At 41.0% G+C, this 18,220-nt stretch overlaps 1 pseudogene; it reads right to left on the minus strand.

Moving 5' to 3' along the window:
- LOC121331184 overlaps window positions 1-17,871 on the minus strand; it is a 52,028-nt pseudogene extending 34,157 nt beyond the window's left edge.
- Between the last annotated feature and the right edge of the window lie 349 nt (window positions 17,872-18,220).

Raw genomic sequence — 18,220 nt, forward strand, 5'->3', positions numbered from 1 at the left:
ATATCTGTGCATTAACTACAAAACAAAAGGATGCCAAATAGCAGTTCAAGTTAAACGCTTTGTTTATTCCAAAAATAAATAGTACATAATGTTTATTTTATATATGTGTGTGTGTGTATATATCTATATATCTATATAATATATATATATGTATATATATATATATATATATATATATATATATATATATATATATATATATATATATATATATATATATATATATACACACACATACATACATACACACACATACACACACACGCGCACAAATCACTACACAGCATTTCCAGCAAGTTGGGCACTGTTTAAGTAAGGCATTTCAGAATGATGCGTTTGCCTTTTTTTGTCCTATGAGATTCTGACTAGCTCTAATTTTTGATCCAGGTGGCTTTCCAGAGATCACTAAGGGTGCGAACATATCTATTTTGTTTACTTTTTGCTGTCAAACTTTTAAAGGGAGGCTCAAGAGCTTCTGTTTTACAGTGCCGTGAAAAAGAATTTGCGCCCTGTGATTTTCGCATTTTTCCACATTTTTCACATTGAATTTGGTCAGATCTTTTTGTGGGTTGTAGTAGTATATAGCAGGAGTCTGAGAGTAAAAATGACACCAAAGTTTGGTGCTTCTTTCATTTGTTTAGTGTGCAAGGTAATCAAGTATGCAATCTTCAGGTATGAAAAAGTTATTGCCCCCCCCCCAGTTAACTCAACCCAATTAAAGGGATAATTAGGGTCAGCTGTTTGAATACTTTGGTTAATAAATCAAGCCTGATTTGTGCCAGCTGGGTCATGCACCAAGACAATGATAAACAAAAAAAAACCAAGCAAGTCTACATCAGAATGGTTGAAGAACAAGAAATTTAAAGTTTTGAAATGTATCCGAATGCACGTCAAAAAATATTCGTTTCAATATGTGGATATTTGTTCTCTCACTAATATATATTCATAATGAGCGATTATCACTTTTACAAGTCGATTCAATTATTAATTCGATATTTGAAAATAATCACGATTAGCGATTATTCTAATAACATCATTCTTGTGGGTAAAAAGCCACAAAAAGGTTCCTGATTAAATGATTTTTTTTTTTTTTTTTTAATTTCTGAATAAAAAAAATTCAACAGCGCTTTCAAACCTACAAAACATACAGTATGCATTGTATTGAAGTCACTACTAAAGCAGCATAATCAATACATAAACAATACCACTACAGAAACCATTTTTAAATAAAGAAAAGCACATAATCGTACAACTGCCTTAAATCTTCTCTTAAGCTCTTTTGAATACGCAGACAGGCTAAAAGAATTCAATCTATTCAGGTCTTGAACAAAGAGGACTACACAGCGACCTGATTCAAACATTCCACATTCTAAAAGGTATTTATACTGAACAAAAATATAAACGCAACATGTAAAACTTTGCTCCCATGTTTTATGAGCTGAAATAAAAGATCCCAGAAATTTTCCATATGCACAAAAAGCTTATTTCTCTCAAATAGTGTGCACAAATTTGTTTACATCCCTGTTAGTGAGCATTTTTCCTTTGCCAAGATAATCCATCCACCTGACAGGTGTGGCATATCAAGCTGCTGATAAACAGCATGATCATTACACAGGTGCACCTTGTACTGGGGACAATAAAAGCCCACTCTAAAATGTGCAGTTTTGTCACACAACACAATGTCACAAATGTCTCAAGTTTTGAGGGAGTGTGCAATGGGCCTGCTGTCTGCAGGAATGTCCACCAGAGCTGTTGCCAGAGAATTGAACGTTCATTTCTCTACCATAAGCCGCCGCCAACGTCGTTTTAGAGAATTTGGCAGTGCGGCCAACCAGCCTCACAACCGCAGACCACGTGTAACCACGCCAGCCCAGGACCTCCACATCCGGCTGCTTCACCTGCGTGATCGTCTGAGACCAGCCACTCGGACAGCTGATGAAACTGTGGGTTTGCACAACCGAAGAATTTCTGCACAAACTGTCAGAAACTGACTCAGGGAAGCTCATCTGAGTACTCGTCGTCCTCACCAGGGTCTTGACCTGACTGCAGTTTGGCGTCGTAACTGACTTTAGCGGGCAAATGCTCACCTTCGATGGCCACTGGCATGCTGGAGAAGTTTGCTTTTTACAGATGAATCCCGGTTTCAACTGTACCGGGCAGATGGCAGACAGCGTGTATGGCGTCATGTAGGCGAGTGGTTTGCTGATGTCAACGCTGTGAACAAAGTGCCCCATGGTGGCGGTGGGGTTATGGTATGGGCAGGCATAAGCTACGGACAACGAGCACAATTGCATTTTATCGATGGCTGTTTGAATGCACAGAGATACGTGACAAGATACTGAGGCCCACTGTCATGCCATTCATCCGCCACGATTACCTCATGTTTCAGCATGATAATGCACGGCCCCATGTCGCAAGGATCTGTACACAATTCCTGGAAGCTGAAAATGTCCCAGTTCTTCCATGGCCTGCATACTCCCCCCAGACATATCACCCACTGAGCATGTTTGGGATGCTCTGGATCGACATGTACGACAGCATGTTCCAGTTCCCGCCAATATCCAGCAACTTCGCACAGCCATTGAAGAGGAGTGAGACAACATTCCACAGGCCACAATCAACAGCCTGATCAACTCTATATGAAGATGTGTCGCGCTGCATGAGACAAACGGTGGTCACACCAGATACTGACTGGTTTTCTGATCCACGCCCCTACTTTTTTTTTTTTTTTTTTTTTTTTAAGGTATCTGTGACCAACAGATGCATATCTGTATTCCCAGTCATGTGAAATCCATAGATTAGGGCCTAATGAATTTATTTCAATTGACTGATTTCCTTATATGAACTGTAACTCAGTAAAATCTTTGAAATTGTTGCATGTTGCGTTTATATTTTTGTTCAGTGTACAATGTCAACCCAAGGGACTTTTTCGACCTGAAAAAAGAAACTTGGACCAGGGGTCACAAACAGAGATTAGACAAAAGGGGCATTCAGAACAGAAAATAAGAGGGAATTTTTTACACAGAGAATCGTGAGGGTCTGGAACCAACTCCCCAGTAATGTTACTGAAGCTGACACCCTTGGATCCTTCAAGAAGCTGCTTGATGAGATTCTGAGATCAATAAGCTACTAACAACCAAACGAGCAAGATGGGCCAAATAGCCTCCTCTCGTTTGTAAACTTTCTTATGTGAACAACTGCTGGACTCGGTCCTTTTACACAGAGGAAACAAAGTACACAAGGTAACCGGACTCGGAAATAAGCATTTCTTACAAAAACTGTCTTTGGGAACTATGTTAGGGTTACCAGACATCCCATGAAAACTGGGATTGTCACGGTTTCAGCCAAAGTCGGAATTAAACAAACAGGGCCAGCTATTTTTCGATTTAAAATATATATATATCTAATATATATATATATATATATATATATATATATATAACATTATACATACATATGATACATATATACATACATACACACACACACACATATATATATATATATATATATATATATTTTTTTTTTTTTTAAATTGCAAAAGTGCATCAGTGTGCTACAAGTTAAAATCAGAGTAGTGTATTAGATTGTGTTGGTGCCATTCAAAAATAAAATAAACAATTATATGGAGTATTTGTTTCATTATTCTGATTGTGTATACCCCATGCCATATTTTTAAATGGTAATAGCTGATCTATTTAAATCCAGATTTTTGTACATGTTTTGACTAGATGACAATATAAAAAAAATAAAAATAAAAAAAAAAGTTATGATCTGCAATAAATCTCCCTGATGTTTGATTTTTAAACTATTACTGTGTTGTTATATACGCTACTGTTATTTTAGTTAACGGCTTCAGAATTGCTACGAGTCAGTGGTCAGACCCCAAAATGCAAGCCAAACGGGACAAAACTCAAAACAGTAAAATATATTAATCAATCCCCTGATTTATTTTTTCTAATTACTTTGTTTAATGCCGACATTAGGAGAACCATGCAGAATTGCATAAGCTGCATTTTGCATTCATCTGGTTCACACACCATATAAAAACGAGCCGAGTGCACCTGTAACTACATTGTGAACACAAACGAACTCGGTCCTGAAAAAAATGGAAAATTGAGCTTGCATCCAAACAAACTCGGTCCCTTTGCTCACAGATAAGTATCAACAGCAAGCACATTGATACATTGCTCGAACATGCGCAGGAGATACTCTTCAAAATCCAGAGGCACACAGTTCTTGGATGCAGGTCATGGCGAGCATGCCCAGCCTCGCCCCGCCGGATAGCTGGGTGCCGCCCAGCTTGCCCTTCTCCCCTCGCACATCGCAACCAAAGCGGGCAAAGTGGAAGATGGTGTCCAGCAAGGAGGGTGTGATGCTGTTGGACAGGGGGATCCAGCTGAAGAGGTGAGCCAAGCTCTCCAGGACCAGGGAGCAGAGGTGCTCGCTCTCAGAGTTCAGAATTGGGATGGGCCGGGACAGCAGCTTGGAGAGGTACGGGTTTTGCAGTAGGCTGCTCAACAGATCTCCTACAGGGCAAAAAGAGAGAAACACCTTATCGCATGTGGATTTATCATTTGATCACCAGCATTCTTTAAAGTCATGCCCATAAAGCACCACTGAATTTAATTGAACTGAATATACAAAAGTTGTTGCGTTAAAAGATCAATGTATGCAAGACATATTAGTATTAGAATTAATTAAACTGATAAACTGCAGCACCAATATTTTAAATTACTAGGTAACAAATATCTACGGCATACTGCAGTGATCCCAATGTGTTAATGTATGCAGAGAATCACGCAACTGCTGGTGGGTATGAGTATCCAGTTCAGACAAACAGAACTGAAACTAAAAACAAAAAAACAGAGAGGTCCTAGTATGTTTCACTGTGTTGTAACAATATTATTTTTTCTTAGTATGGATAAAAGAATTATGCTATTAGTGTATGTAACTATGAACTGTAAATGAGCTGTAAAATTTGACGATAATCTTTACACTCAAGGACCATACCACTTTCTCCAGAGGTGGGGGAGGGAGGGGGCGTGGCTGCCGTTACACTGTGTTTATCCCAGATCGACTCCAGAATTCCTGCAGAATAACACAATTTTGTAAAAAATGGAAAAAAAATAAGTTAGTTTTAATTTATTTTATTGCAAACTAAAACACTCCACCATAAAATTTGCAAAAAAAAAAAAAAACTAACATACAAAGTGTGAACAGAGCCAGAAATGGAATTAAGAGAAGTGATCCACTGGCTTACAATTAAAATATTTTGGTTGTTTTATCCTCTCGTTTTCAAAAATAAAATACACGTAATAGAACATGTATAGATTTTTTTGTGCCGTAGGTTACATCACTGGGGCACAGGCAGTTATTTGGCATCAGGCAATAGTGGTATCTCCCAATACAGAATGTGGTATTTGAAATATCTACATATCACAAAGTCATAGTTTCACTCACCTGTAAGCAGGCCCAGGACAGTGGGCACCTGCTCCAGCAGCAGTTTGCGCAGCTCCTGTTTGCGCGCCACGCTCAGGTCCTCCCGCGGGCAAGCCAGTTCCTCCGAAGTGGTCTTGAGCATGATCAGACCAAGCGGGGCCATGGCAGGTGACTGGATCAGCTGGGGAGCACAAACAAGCAGATGTCACAAAGCTATCCTCAAAACCTTTCCATGGAAAGTCGGGACAGGGAAGGGTAATGTCAACGTGGCACTGAGAAATATTTAATTTTTATTGTAAAAGCCACAGCTTAAAATCAGACCAGCAGTTTACAGGTTAAGGGTCCCAGTTCTAAGATTTGACTACATACTAACATTCAGATCTTTGGACCCATTTGAGTTCAGAACCATAGATCAGATGGCAGTTTGTCAGATGGCTTCAGAGCTGCTGCATCTATTATTATTATTTTAGTAATTTAGCAGATACTTTTATCCAAAGCGACTTAGAGACTAGGGGGTGAACTATGCATTAAACTGCTGCAGAGTCACTTACAATAGGACCTCAGACCTCCAAAGGACTGAGCACAAGGAGGTTAAGTGACTTGCTCAGGTTCACACACAGTGAATCAATGGCTGAGCTGGGACTGAACCCAGAACCCCTCCTGGTAACAAGCCCCTTTCTTTAACCACTGGATCACCAAGCCTCCCATATACAAGCGTATGTTTTCGAAGACGTGAAACAGAGGCCCCATTATAGTGCTGAAGTACAGATTTGAAGTGCAATGCATTTAGCTGTTGCCACCTCTATGTTACCTAGATATCTACTGTTCAAAAGCAGAGCAATGACAAGTAAGGATTCCTGAAAAAACAGGTTGCAAGCATTCAGACAAACTTTAAGGCCCTTTCAAGACTTGTAGTGCTTTACGGACAACAGACATGCTCTGACCTTGGTGCTTAGATACTACAGCTATCTTTCAGGTGTAGTTTGTGCACAGTGCTACAGATAGACACAAGGTGGGGTACTGCGTCAGTGAGCTGTTACCCAATGCATGACCTTCAGTGACAATCTATTCTTTACTATCCTTTTTACCAGTTGAGAGAAGCTGTTAACCCATTTTCGTATTTAAAAGATTTGTTTCCAAACAGAGAATATCTACCAGTCTTCAGTATAGCTGTAGACAACATTTCTTAGCAAAACACTCTGGTACAACTCTAAACACTAAGGCCACGTCTAAACAACTAGGAGTCAAAAAAAGCACCAGATCTTAATAGGACAGGGTGGCCATGGGTCAGCTCAACACTGAAATATTACTTCACACTTCCTTTTTAAAATGGGGAACAACAAGGGGTTACTGCTGAGCTTCTGCCTGCTGCAGTAACAAGATGCACCCATTAAACAGAGGTGAAAGAATTAACTGCAAATCCTATTCTAACCACAGTGATTCAATCAGGGGTGGCCAAAATGGGCTCTTCCACTTCACGTCTTTGTTCTAAATTGATTAATTGAACAAATAAAACCTCCAACCAAACCTTTAAGTCGCTAATTATATCATTTGACCTGTTAAACTTAGAATGGAATTGGAATGACCCTCCAGGACTGTGATTGGACACCCCTGGACTGATGCTAAGTTTTGTATGAACAGCTGCAGCACAATTTTCTTTAAGTTTTTCCAGTCTCGTTGTTATTGTCTTATGGGTCGGCACAGTATTGCGATAACCTTCCATTGATTTCAAAACTGCTGCATTCACGATTCACACACACTGTCCTCATAAGGGATAACACCCTGTTCTGCCAAATCTATTGCAAATGTTGTTAGGGATGTTTGCTTTTTATTGCCATGAGTAGCTCCATCCACAATAATTCAGAATGTTTTCATTTCAAACTGTGAAGCATTGAACTTGTGTTTTTGTGGTACGGCAATTTTGTTTGGCATAATTATTTACATACCACGGTTCGCTCGTCCGGTTCCTCAAAATACTTCCAAAACGTGGCTTCCTTTGTTTAGAGATGCCATTTTAAAAATAGAACAAACTCAGAAAAAACGCTTAACGTTATTACCCCGCCGTGGAATTCATACCAAACCACACCTACTACAGGCATAAACACACACAGTGCACCAATGAAGCGACAGATTGACCGAGAATAAAACCCGCCCCAGTGTCAATCTTTTTGTTGCACCAATTAGAAAAACTAATTGGAGGCAATTGCCAAACCCCTTCTTTTTTATAAAATCCTTCTTTACTGTCTCATATGCAACGGACTACTAATGATAAATTACTAAAATTAATGCATAAAAACATGTGTTTGTGACATTTGTCACGTGACCCGTTACATGTCTAGCATATTAAACGTATTAAACATATTATTATTTAACAACTTTACTTTATACGTTTAAAATGTGACATTAACTTTTATACCACTTGCTGCCAAACACTGTGTATAACTTCTACCTATACTGTACAGTAGAAAATGTAGCCTACCCAATGTCAACTACAACTATTGTTAAATTCTTATTTTAAGCTTCAGTCAAAACGTGAATTTGTTACTTCACAGCTAAATAATCAATTTCTGCTTACAATGCTGCCAAATACACCCACAACCAATGCAGATTAACCAATTCTATGCTGCCTAACGTACGTATTCTACAATTATTCTACAATTTCTAAAATATTTTTTCACTTGGAAGTTGTGGGGTAGGATGTGTATAGATAAATGGGGGGGGGGGGGGGGGGGGGGGGGGGGGGGGGGAATTGTAATGCATTTTAATTCCAGGCTATAAGGCAACAAAAGATGAACATTTTGCAAGGGGGTGTACACTATAGGCACTGTACATGGGAGGCGTGGATAGGTCAGTCCAGATGCTGGGGCTGTACAATGCTGCAAGGAAAACCATGGCATGGTATAAGAAGCTTGGCATGTACATAAGAAACATAACGACATAAGAAAGTTTACAAACGAGAGGAGGCCATTCGGCCCATCTTGCTCGTTTGGTTGTTAGTAGCTTATTGATCCCAAAATCTCATCAAGCAGCTTCTTGAAGGATCCCAGGGTGTCCAGCTTCAACAACATTACTGGGGAGTTGATTCCAGACCCTCACAATTCTCTGTGTAAAAAAGTGTCTCCTATTTTCTGTTCTGAATGCCCCTTTTTCTAAACTCCATTTGTGACCCCTGGTCCTTGCTTTTTTCAGGCAAAAAGTCCCTTGCGTCGACACTGTCAATACCTTTTAGAATTTTTTGAATGCTTGAATTAGGTCGCCACGTAGTCTTCTTTGTTCAAGACTGAATAGATTCAATTCTTTTAGCCTGTCTGCATATGACATGTCTTTTAAACCTGGAATAATTCTGGTCGCTCTTCTTTGCACTCTTTCTAGAGCAGCAATATCTTTTTTTTAGCGAGGTGACCAGAAATGAATATTCAAGATGAGGTCTTACAATGGCATTGTACAGTTTTAACATTACTTCCCTTGATTTAAATTCAACACTTTTCACAATGTATCCGAGTATCTTGTTAGCCTTTTTTTATAGCTTCCCCACATTGCCTAGATTGAAGACATTTCTGAGTCAACAAAAACTCCTAGGTCTTTTTCATAGATTCCTTCTCCAATTTCAATATCTCCCATATGATATTTATAATGTACATTTTTATTTCCTGCGTGCAGTACCTTACACTTTTCTCTATTAAATGTCATTTGCCATGTGTCTGCCAAGATTTGAATCTTGTCTAGATCATTTTGAATGACCTTTGCTGCTGCAACAGTGTTTGCCACTCCTCCTACTTTTGTGTCGTCTGCAAATTTAACAAGTTTGCTTACTATACCAGAATCTAAATCATTAATGTAGATTAGGAATAGCAGAGGACCTAATACTGATCCCTGTGGTACACCGCTGGTTACCACACTCCATTCTGAGGTTTTTCCTTCTAATCAGTACTTTCTGTTTTCTACAAGTTAACCACTCCCTACCATGTACATGTGTTTCCTTGAATCCCAACTGCGTTCAGTTTGAGAATTAATCTTTTGTGCGGGACTTTGTCAAAAGCTTTCTGGAAATCTAAATAAACCATTCATATGCTTTGCAATTATCCATTATCGATGTTGCATCCTCAAAAAAAAAAATCAAGCAAGTTAGTTAGGCACGATCTCCCTTTCCTAAAACCATATTGACTGTCTCCCAGGACCCTGTTACCATATAGGTAATTTTCCATTTTGGATCTTATTATAGTTTCCATAAGTTTGCATACAATAGAAGTCAGGCTTACTGGTCTGTAGTTACCTGGTTCAGTTTTGTTTCCCTTTTTTGCATCGGTATTACGTTTGCAATTTTCCCATCTGTCGGTACCACCCCTGTGAAAGAGACTTATGATCTTGGTTAGCGGTTTGTAAATTTCCTTTCTTTTCTTTGAACTACTGGGAGGATCTAATCCGGCCCAGGGGATTTGTTTATTTTGCAGAGCTCCTAGTCCCTTTAACACCTCTGCCTCGGTTATGCTAAAGTTATTTAAAACTGGATAGGAACTGGATGACATGTGGGGGGGGCCATGTTGTCAGTATCTTCCTTTGTAAAAAAAAATTGTGAAAAGTAATCATTTAATATATTTGCTATTTTTTTTTCTTCCTCTATGATTTTGCCATTTGTATCTCTTAAACATTTAATCTCCTCTTTGAATGTTCTCTTGCTGTTGTAATATTGGAAAAACATTTTGGAATTGGTTTTAGCTCCCTTAGCAATGTTCATTTCTATTTCTCTCTTGGCCTTTCTAACTTCTTTTTTGACTTGCATTTGCAGTTCTGTGTACTCTTTCTGCATACTTTCTTTTTGGTCCTTTTTAAACGCTCTGTAAAGTGCCTTTTTTCGCTGAATATTTTTTTTAATTGATCTATTAAACCATTTTGGCAATTTAGTTTTACATTTAGATTTGTCTAATTTAGGGATGTAATTGTTTTGCGCCTCTAGTACACGTTTTTGAAGAACAACCATGTGGGTGTTTTCTCTATTTTACTCCAATCTACTTCTGGATGCCTTCATAGTTTGCTTTTCTAAAATTGTAAACCTTAGATTTAGTCATTACTTTTGGTGTTTTAAAAAAAACATTTCAAATGAGACGATGTTGTGGTTTGAGTTTGCCAGTGGTTCTCTGACCTCTGTTTTAGTTATTCTATCTTCGTTTATTTGAAAAGACTAAATCAAGGCATGCATCCCCTCTAGTGGGTGCCTTCACAAATTGTGTTAGGCAGCAGTCATTTGTCATTTCCACCATTTCTATTTCATCCTTCGTGCTACCCACCGGGTTTTCCCATTTTATTTGGGGGAAGTTGAAATCCCCCATTAGTACTTCTCCTTTGCTAGAGATGCATTTCTAATGTCATTGTATAACAGATTATTGTGCTCACCGTCTGAATCTGGCGGTCTATAGCATGCTCCTATTATTATGCCTTTTGAATTTTTGTCTGTTATTCTGACCCATATTGATTCGGTTTTATTTTCTTTGTCCAGGTTTAACACCTGGGCTTCAAGACTGTTTCTTATGTATAGAGCTACCCCTCCTCCTCTTCTGTCCTGCCTGTCTTTCCTATACAGTGTATACCCACAAATATTATATTCGTCCCCATCACTCTCAGATTGACCACGTTTCTGTAACACCTATCACATCATAGTTACCTGTTAGTGCAGTAGCTTCAAGTTCTAGAATTTTGTTTCTGATACTTCTAGCATTTAGATAAATACATTTAATGGTTGTCTTACCTGAGTTGTTGTTCTTGTTTTGATGCGGTCTCCCTTCTGTTTTTTTGTTGATTTCTCCCCCCTTCCTTTCTAGTTTAAATGCTTCCGAACCTGCTCTAGGATCTTTTCTCCAAGTAGACTAGTTCCCTTGTTATTTAAATGCAGTCCATCCCGTCTATACAGATAGTCCTTGTTGTAGAATGTGGTCCAATGATCAAGATAGGTGAAGCCTTCCTGTGTGCACCACGTCTTCAGCCATTCGTTTTGATTAATTATTTCCAGCTGTCCATATGGTCCTTTGCAAGTGGCGGGTAGTATACCAGAAAATACCACAGTTTTGGTTTTCTCTTTTAATTTCCTTCCTAACTCTTTGAATTTGTTTTGCAGGGATTTTGGTCTGTCCTTCCAATGTTGTTTGTACCGATGTGGACGACTACTACCCGGGTCGTCTCCTGTTCGTTCTAGGAGCCTGTCCACTTTCTCAGTGATGTGCTTGACAGAGGCTTCCGGAAGGCAGCACACTGTTGTACCAAACTGCGAACTGAACTTGCTGTGTTTCTCAATATGGAGTCCCCAACTCATGACCTCCCTTCTTTTTGCTGTCACCACTGTCAATGGGGTCCTGGACCTTTCATTCTCTTGTTGTTGGTTCTGCTCATCAAAATTCTGAAGTGACTCAAATCTGTTGGTTGTTTTGATTTCTGGTGGTTGTGTTTGACGAAGTTTCTTTTTTTCCCCTGCTTCTGCCTACCTGAACCCAGCTGTTCTGACCTTCTATCTCCCTGGTGGCTTTCAGTCTGTTAGGGGTGATGCAGACTTCCATGAATTGTGGGTGTGCCAGTTCCTCAAGATCCTGTTGCTGTCTCACTTTTTCCAGCTTCATTTCTAGCATACTTACTAGTTTATGCAAGTCCTGGATCGCGCAGCACTTTACGCACACTTGGTTTAGCTCCGCTGGGTTTTCTCGGAACATCAAGCAGGTTTCACAGATTACTGGCTTGAAGACCATGTTAGGGTTTTTTTTTTTTTTTAAGTTTTGTTTCTTCTGCAGTGTCAACCTGCTTTCAAACTGCTTCGAAACTGCTCTGTACTTTTCCACGCCTACTACTTCGCCCACTCGCTGTCGCTGGGAAGACTGCCTCGTTTAACTGCGTTGTTCTCCTGTGCTATCGGCTCCTCCCCTCTCCCGTGTCTCAAAACGGCGCTGAATTTGAATCAGCTGCTCCGAGTTTCAGCTTGTTTGTTATCAGAAAAACACACGCGGCTGTGCTGTTGTGTGTTTCCCCAATGTCCTCTGTTTTCCGATTAAAGCAATTCAAGATGCAATTTCTCCTTTCTGCTTCGAAACTGCTCTGTACTTTTTCCACGCTGTACTTCTCCCACTCGCTGTCGCTTCCACTCGCTGTCGCTGGGAAGACTGCCAGATCTCATTGTGCAATCCCTATGCAGTCTACCCAAGTACAGCACCAGAGCTTCAGCTCACAATTCAGATCTATATGACCTCCAGTCTTTTGTTCGATACATAAGGAGTACCAGAGACTGAAAGATCAGAAAAACCGTGGCAAGGCTTCGTGAACAGATTTTATTTGAATGCTGCCACAGTGCGGGAGGAAAGCCTATCCTCAAAAAAGGTGTCACGTATGTTCCTGCAAGGGCATACGGAGGGATACAGGTTACTACTGTCGACACTGTCCCCCTCAGTCAGACCTCTGTTTGGAGAAGTGTTTTGAAAAGTAACTCTGTTCATAAAAAAACCTTCAAAACAAACCAAAGTAACCAAAGTTAGTGATGCGGCAATATTACCTGCGGCTCCAGAAGGTCACAAACCATTGAAGGGAGATGTTATTTTACCTATTTCTAAATTCCTTAGTTTGTGCAGATTCAGAATCCCATTCCTTGGTGGCATACTTGGCACCAGTATTTTAGGGACTAAGGATGATGTAGGTATAATACAATTTATGGAAAAGTTGCATGTTGCATACAATAGCTGTATTTTTGTGGTCACATGACTAAAGTGTCACCAATGAAAAGTACACTGACAAAAAAAAAAAAATGTAGTTTGCCTGGGTTATCTTAAATGGGACTGTGGCAGGCTGGCGAGTGGATAGAGGCCCAGAGACAGTCTGTAGTTAAAAATTTTTTTTATTATAAATAAACACAAAAATGAAAGGGCACAAGGGCCAAAATAAAAGGGATTTAAACACAAATAAAGCAAGACAAAAAGCAAAACTAACAAAAATAACAAACAATTTCCAGGCTGGGCAATGCCTTCACTGGATTCAAACTGTCAAACATTCAAACAAAATACCAACCTGCTTCCTTAGCTCCCTCTTCCTAAATGAGAAGCAGAGGCCTCCTTTTATGTCAGGTGGCTGGGCGCCGATTGATCGTTAATTAACCTAATCAACCCCAGCCACCTGAACATAATAAACCCAGGCAGGTAGGGGAAATTAACCCCATCCCTGCCAATTTAAAAAGGGCAGAGCTTTGCTCTGCCACACACCTCCCCCCCATGTACAACGTACACCGGCCGCAATCGGCCAACTCCCCCCTTCCCCCCTCCCCCCAAGAGTCCAATTATGTCCCTTGGGTGGGCTGTTATGGTGAGTGGTGGTGGGCAGGGTTGATGTCGGAGCCCCCAACCCTTCTTTAGTTGAGGGGGCCCCGGATCTCCAAGGTAGTACGGCGACGTCGGCCCGGCTCCCCCTGGTGGCAGAGGCGGCGACGGCGGCCCGGCTCCCTCTGGTGGCGGCAGACCCTCGGCAACCCTAGAAAACAAAAAGGAGACACTAGCAGTCCCAAGCGATGCGGAGCAGCAGGCAACCCCAGGCGATGCAAATGAGTCATCCCTGAGTGGAGCGGGCGTGGCATCCCTGGGCGATGCAAGGCAGGCATCTTTGGACGGTGCAAGGCAGGCATCCTTGGGCCATAGCTCCTCCCTCTCTGGCTCTAGGAGCGACGGCGGCTCCTCCTCCCTCTCTGGCTCTGGGAGCGACGGCGGCTCCTCCTCCTCCCTCTCTGGCTCTGGGGAAGGCGGCTCACCCCTCTCTGGCTCACAGGAAGGCGGCTCACCCCTCTCTATTGGAGTGACTGGGGCATCTCCCATGTCTACCGCCAGGTAATTAACCACCATGAGGGCAACCTCTGGGAAGGACGCCGGGTGGTGTTGTTCCTCCGACTGTTCCCACCTCTCCCCATCTCAACGCCACAGCGTGTTGATCACTATGGGAAGATCGTGGACGAGGTCTGCCTCAGGGTGCATCAACCAGTCCCAGATCTCCTGGGACGGGGGTGAAGGTGGTGGTGCTGGAGGTAGTAGGGTGGCCCCTGATGCCCGGGGTGAATACTGCACCTCTTCCTGGGCCTGGTTGTAGGGGCATCCTGCCCAGTTGTGGCCGTCCTCCTCACACCGGCCACACCAGTGTGCCGGTGGCACATCTGGGAAGGACAGCCAACGATGGTCCTCCTTCCCACACCAGGAACACCAGGGGAAGAGGCTGGCCGGGTCCTCCAGTGGTGGCTGCAGCAGCTTACATTTCTTCAGCTGCTGCTTTTCCTGCCTTTGCCACTGTCTGCTCTTCTTTCCCATAATCCAAAAAAAAATAATACTGCTCTGAGCCTCTAGCCACTTCTGACAACATATGTGGCAGGCTGGCGAGTGGATAGAGGCCCAGAGACAGTCTGTAGTTAAAAAAAAAATTTTTTTATTATAAATAAACACAAAAATGAAAGGGCACAAGGGCCAAAATAAAGGGATTTAAACACAAATAAAGCAAGACAAAAAGCAAAAATAACAATTTCCAGGCTGGGCAATGCCTTCACTGGATTCAAACTTTCAAACATACAAACATACAAACAAAATACCAACCTGCTTCCTCACCTCCCTCTTCCTAAATGAGGAAGCAGAGGCCTCCTTTTATGTCAGGTGGCTGGGCGCAGATTTATCGTTAATTAACCTAATCAACCCCAGCCACCTGAACATAATAAACCCAGGCAGGCAGGGGAAATTAACCCCATCCCTGCAAATTTAAAAAGGGAAGAGCTTTGCTCTGCCACAGGGACATATGGTAATTTCAGTGTAAAACTCAAAATCTCAAAATTCTTGTAGCACTGAACATCAAAAGAACTTCAGCAGACAAGGGTTTGATCGACAAAAGTTAGAAAAGGTTATTTTGAAGCACATTGTGTTTTATTATTAACTTAAACCACCAATGTTATTTAGGATTCAACCTAAAGTTTTTTTTTTTTTAAACAAGCATCAAAATAACATTCTACTCACAGTTCATTGTTAGATTTAATGCAGCATCAACTCTGTTCTGCTGCACACAACTCGCTATCGTATTGTTGTCTTCAGATATTTAAAAAAAAAATCCAACACACTACTCTTGATACATATTTATTGCAGGTTGATCGCACATTACACAATACTACAAGGAAAATTACTGTCTCAGTGTTCTTGCGTCATTAGTAACCGTACCTAACCAAACATTAAATTCTGTGTTGGAAGAAATTCAAACATGAATATCGGTGTACATTAAAAATCGGCTAAAATAACAAAAACTGCCGATAGCCGATTGTGATTTTTTTCCTTATAAAAATTGGCACCATGCCACTAGGCTACCAATTATCGGTGCACCCCTAATTTAAAATACAATAGTGTATTTGATATGGGCACTGTTGAACACAGTAGTTTCCCCTGTTCCATCCATAGTTTTTCTTCAAAACAGTTTGGCTTTGATGACTTGAGGCTTGTAGTCCTCAGCCCCTCTGTGACTGAGCACTACAGCCCTGGGACACCCCCTTCGCTTCCAGCATCAAAGTTTAAGTGGAGAACAAATATGTTGTCATGGAAACAATGACTATGCAGAAACCTTAGGGCTATTCTAGCTGTATTGAACAGTATACTATCATGGGCACGGTGCAGAAACCTGCCTGTCTAGTTGTGAGAAAATACAATGAGTTCTGGTTATAAATCTCCCTCTCGACCTGTGAGTGCCAAGGTCGGGAAGTCGGTCAGCCTGGATGGAAGCGAGACACTGTTGTAGGAACATAATGACCCAGAAGGTAAACGAGGTAGCAGCTGCAAGCTATTGAGGCAGCTGAAATAGTTTACCAAGGGATCTTGCGGAGTAGCAAAAAAGGGGTCAGAGAAACGCTAATCTTTTACTTCACTTGGGGTTTTGCGTTTTGAAACTGGAAGGACCGAGAGAGCTGCATTAGTGACTGTCGGAAAAATAGAGAATATTCGTGAGTGTTGTGTTTGTTTGTCTGTCAGTAACTGTCTGTGTCTGTTAAACCACCAGACAGCTAACACGTATCCAAGCTGTCACCTTGGGCCAGCACAAGCCGGATCTGCACTGCACTAATACAGTCACGAAATAACACTGTATCACTCGCCACGAGCACGACCACACGCACCCAGGACTGGTGACCGTGTGCCGTATTATTGTTTGGGACTGTAACCCTGTTGTGTTCTCCGTGCAATACACATTGTTGTGTATTGCCAGGGTTTATTATTTGGTCGCCAGACCTGGATTACAATTAAAAAACACTTTTCCACTGGATTACAATTGTTTGCGATTCCTTTTGCACCGCATCACCTCTACACCTGTTTATAATCACCGGTCAAATTGCCACACTAGTCTATCAAATATTTGACTTGTTTTTTCTTTTTGCATCTTCCTCTTAAATTAGGGTAAAACATTTTGTTTACTTTAATGTCCTTATGTAGGGATATAGTGGACACACAACACATATCAGTTTTACATTCATTTTGAGAACCACTTGACTGTGACAAAACTCTGTAGGGAGCTTCACAAATGATCGATCATAGAGTCTATTATAACATCAGGGTATAGGAAGACTGTCCTTGTTTGTGTTATTTAATTTTTTTTATACAGCTGGGTTCACAAACCGCTATTAGAATAAACCTTACACTAATCTAGAACACATCAAAACACAGTCTAAAAAACAGGTTTAAGCTTTGGGAATAGGACTCAGAGTTGCCAATGCTGTTGCTTGGTTAGCATTTGTTTAAAAAGCAGGTTGTGCCTATATATTTATAACCAGACTATCACCAGCCTCACTGGTATTACAAGCTTGCTGTGGCCTGTAACTGAGACCAGTTCGATTCAATGGTGGTGTTGGCTTTCGAGGAATTTGAGAAAAAGTTTCACCCCCCCCACCCCCACCACCCGCTGCGCGCAACCTCCCCCTGGGAACATGGCAGTGAAGATTGAGTTCCTACCTCAAATACTGTCAGACTGTACATCATGACATACTCATTCTGAGTGTTGGATAGGAAGTAAAGGCAGTACCTCCATGCACCCGTCTACTGGGCAAAGTTATTCAACAGTTCCTCTGCCATGGGGAAAGACAAAGGAGTCAGACTTATAGCCTCAGTCATCAATTCACATGGCAATTTAGCATGGAGTAACATTTACCATTTTTATTTATCATATCTAATTAACCACAGTACTTTGTGGTTTCTTATAGGGTTTCCTTATAAAGTACAGTGGTGTGTCAAGACACTAAACATGAAGATTAAAATCTATGCAATCTACATTTTTGTTGCAAAGTGTTTAGGAAGAGACTCACCAATCTCCCTCTTGCGCTCATTGGAAGTGCAGCTGTGAAAGAATTCGGTCATGAGACTTCCTCCGACTCCTGTGGAAACAAGACAGTTACTGGATGGACTACAATATACCCATTACAGAACTGTATTACCTGACCAATACACAGGGAAAGAAACTGGACACAAGCCATTCTAGGTGGACCCTTTGAGGATCAGCATACATATAAAAACACTTATTGGACCACTAAATATTTTTAAACAGATACTGTACTTGGTATGTCAATAGTTAAATGTACACAGTGTAAGGTTATTTACTTTCCATGCACACAGATGTTGTACATATCTAATCTCGTTTACATTAATGTTGTAGTGTATCATACAAAGTAACAGCACTCTAATGAAGGGCTTTTCTGATTGGTTACAAAAATTCCCCACATGTTTTAAGTATAAACTTGTTTAATCTTTGGGGAAATTAAATCCAA

The sequence above is a fragment of the Polyodon spathula genome, chromosome 18, assembly GCF_017654505.1.
Source record: "Polyodon spathula isolate WHYD16114869_AA chromosome 18, ASM1765450v1, whole genome shotgun sequence".
Classification (NCBI taxonomy): domain Eukaryota; kingdom Metazoa; phylum Chordata; class Actinopteri; order Acipenseriformes; family Polyodontidae; genus Polyodon; species Polyodon spathula.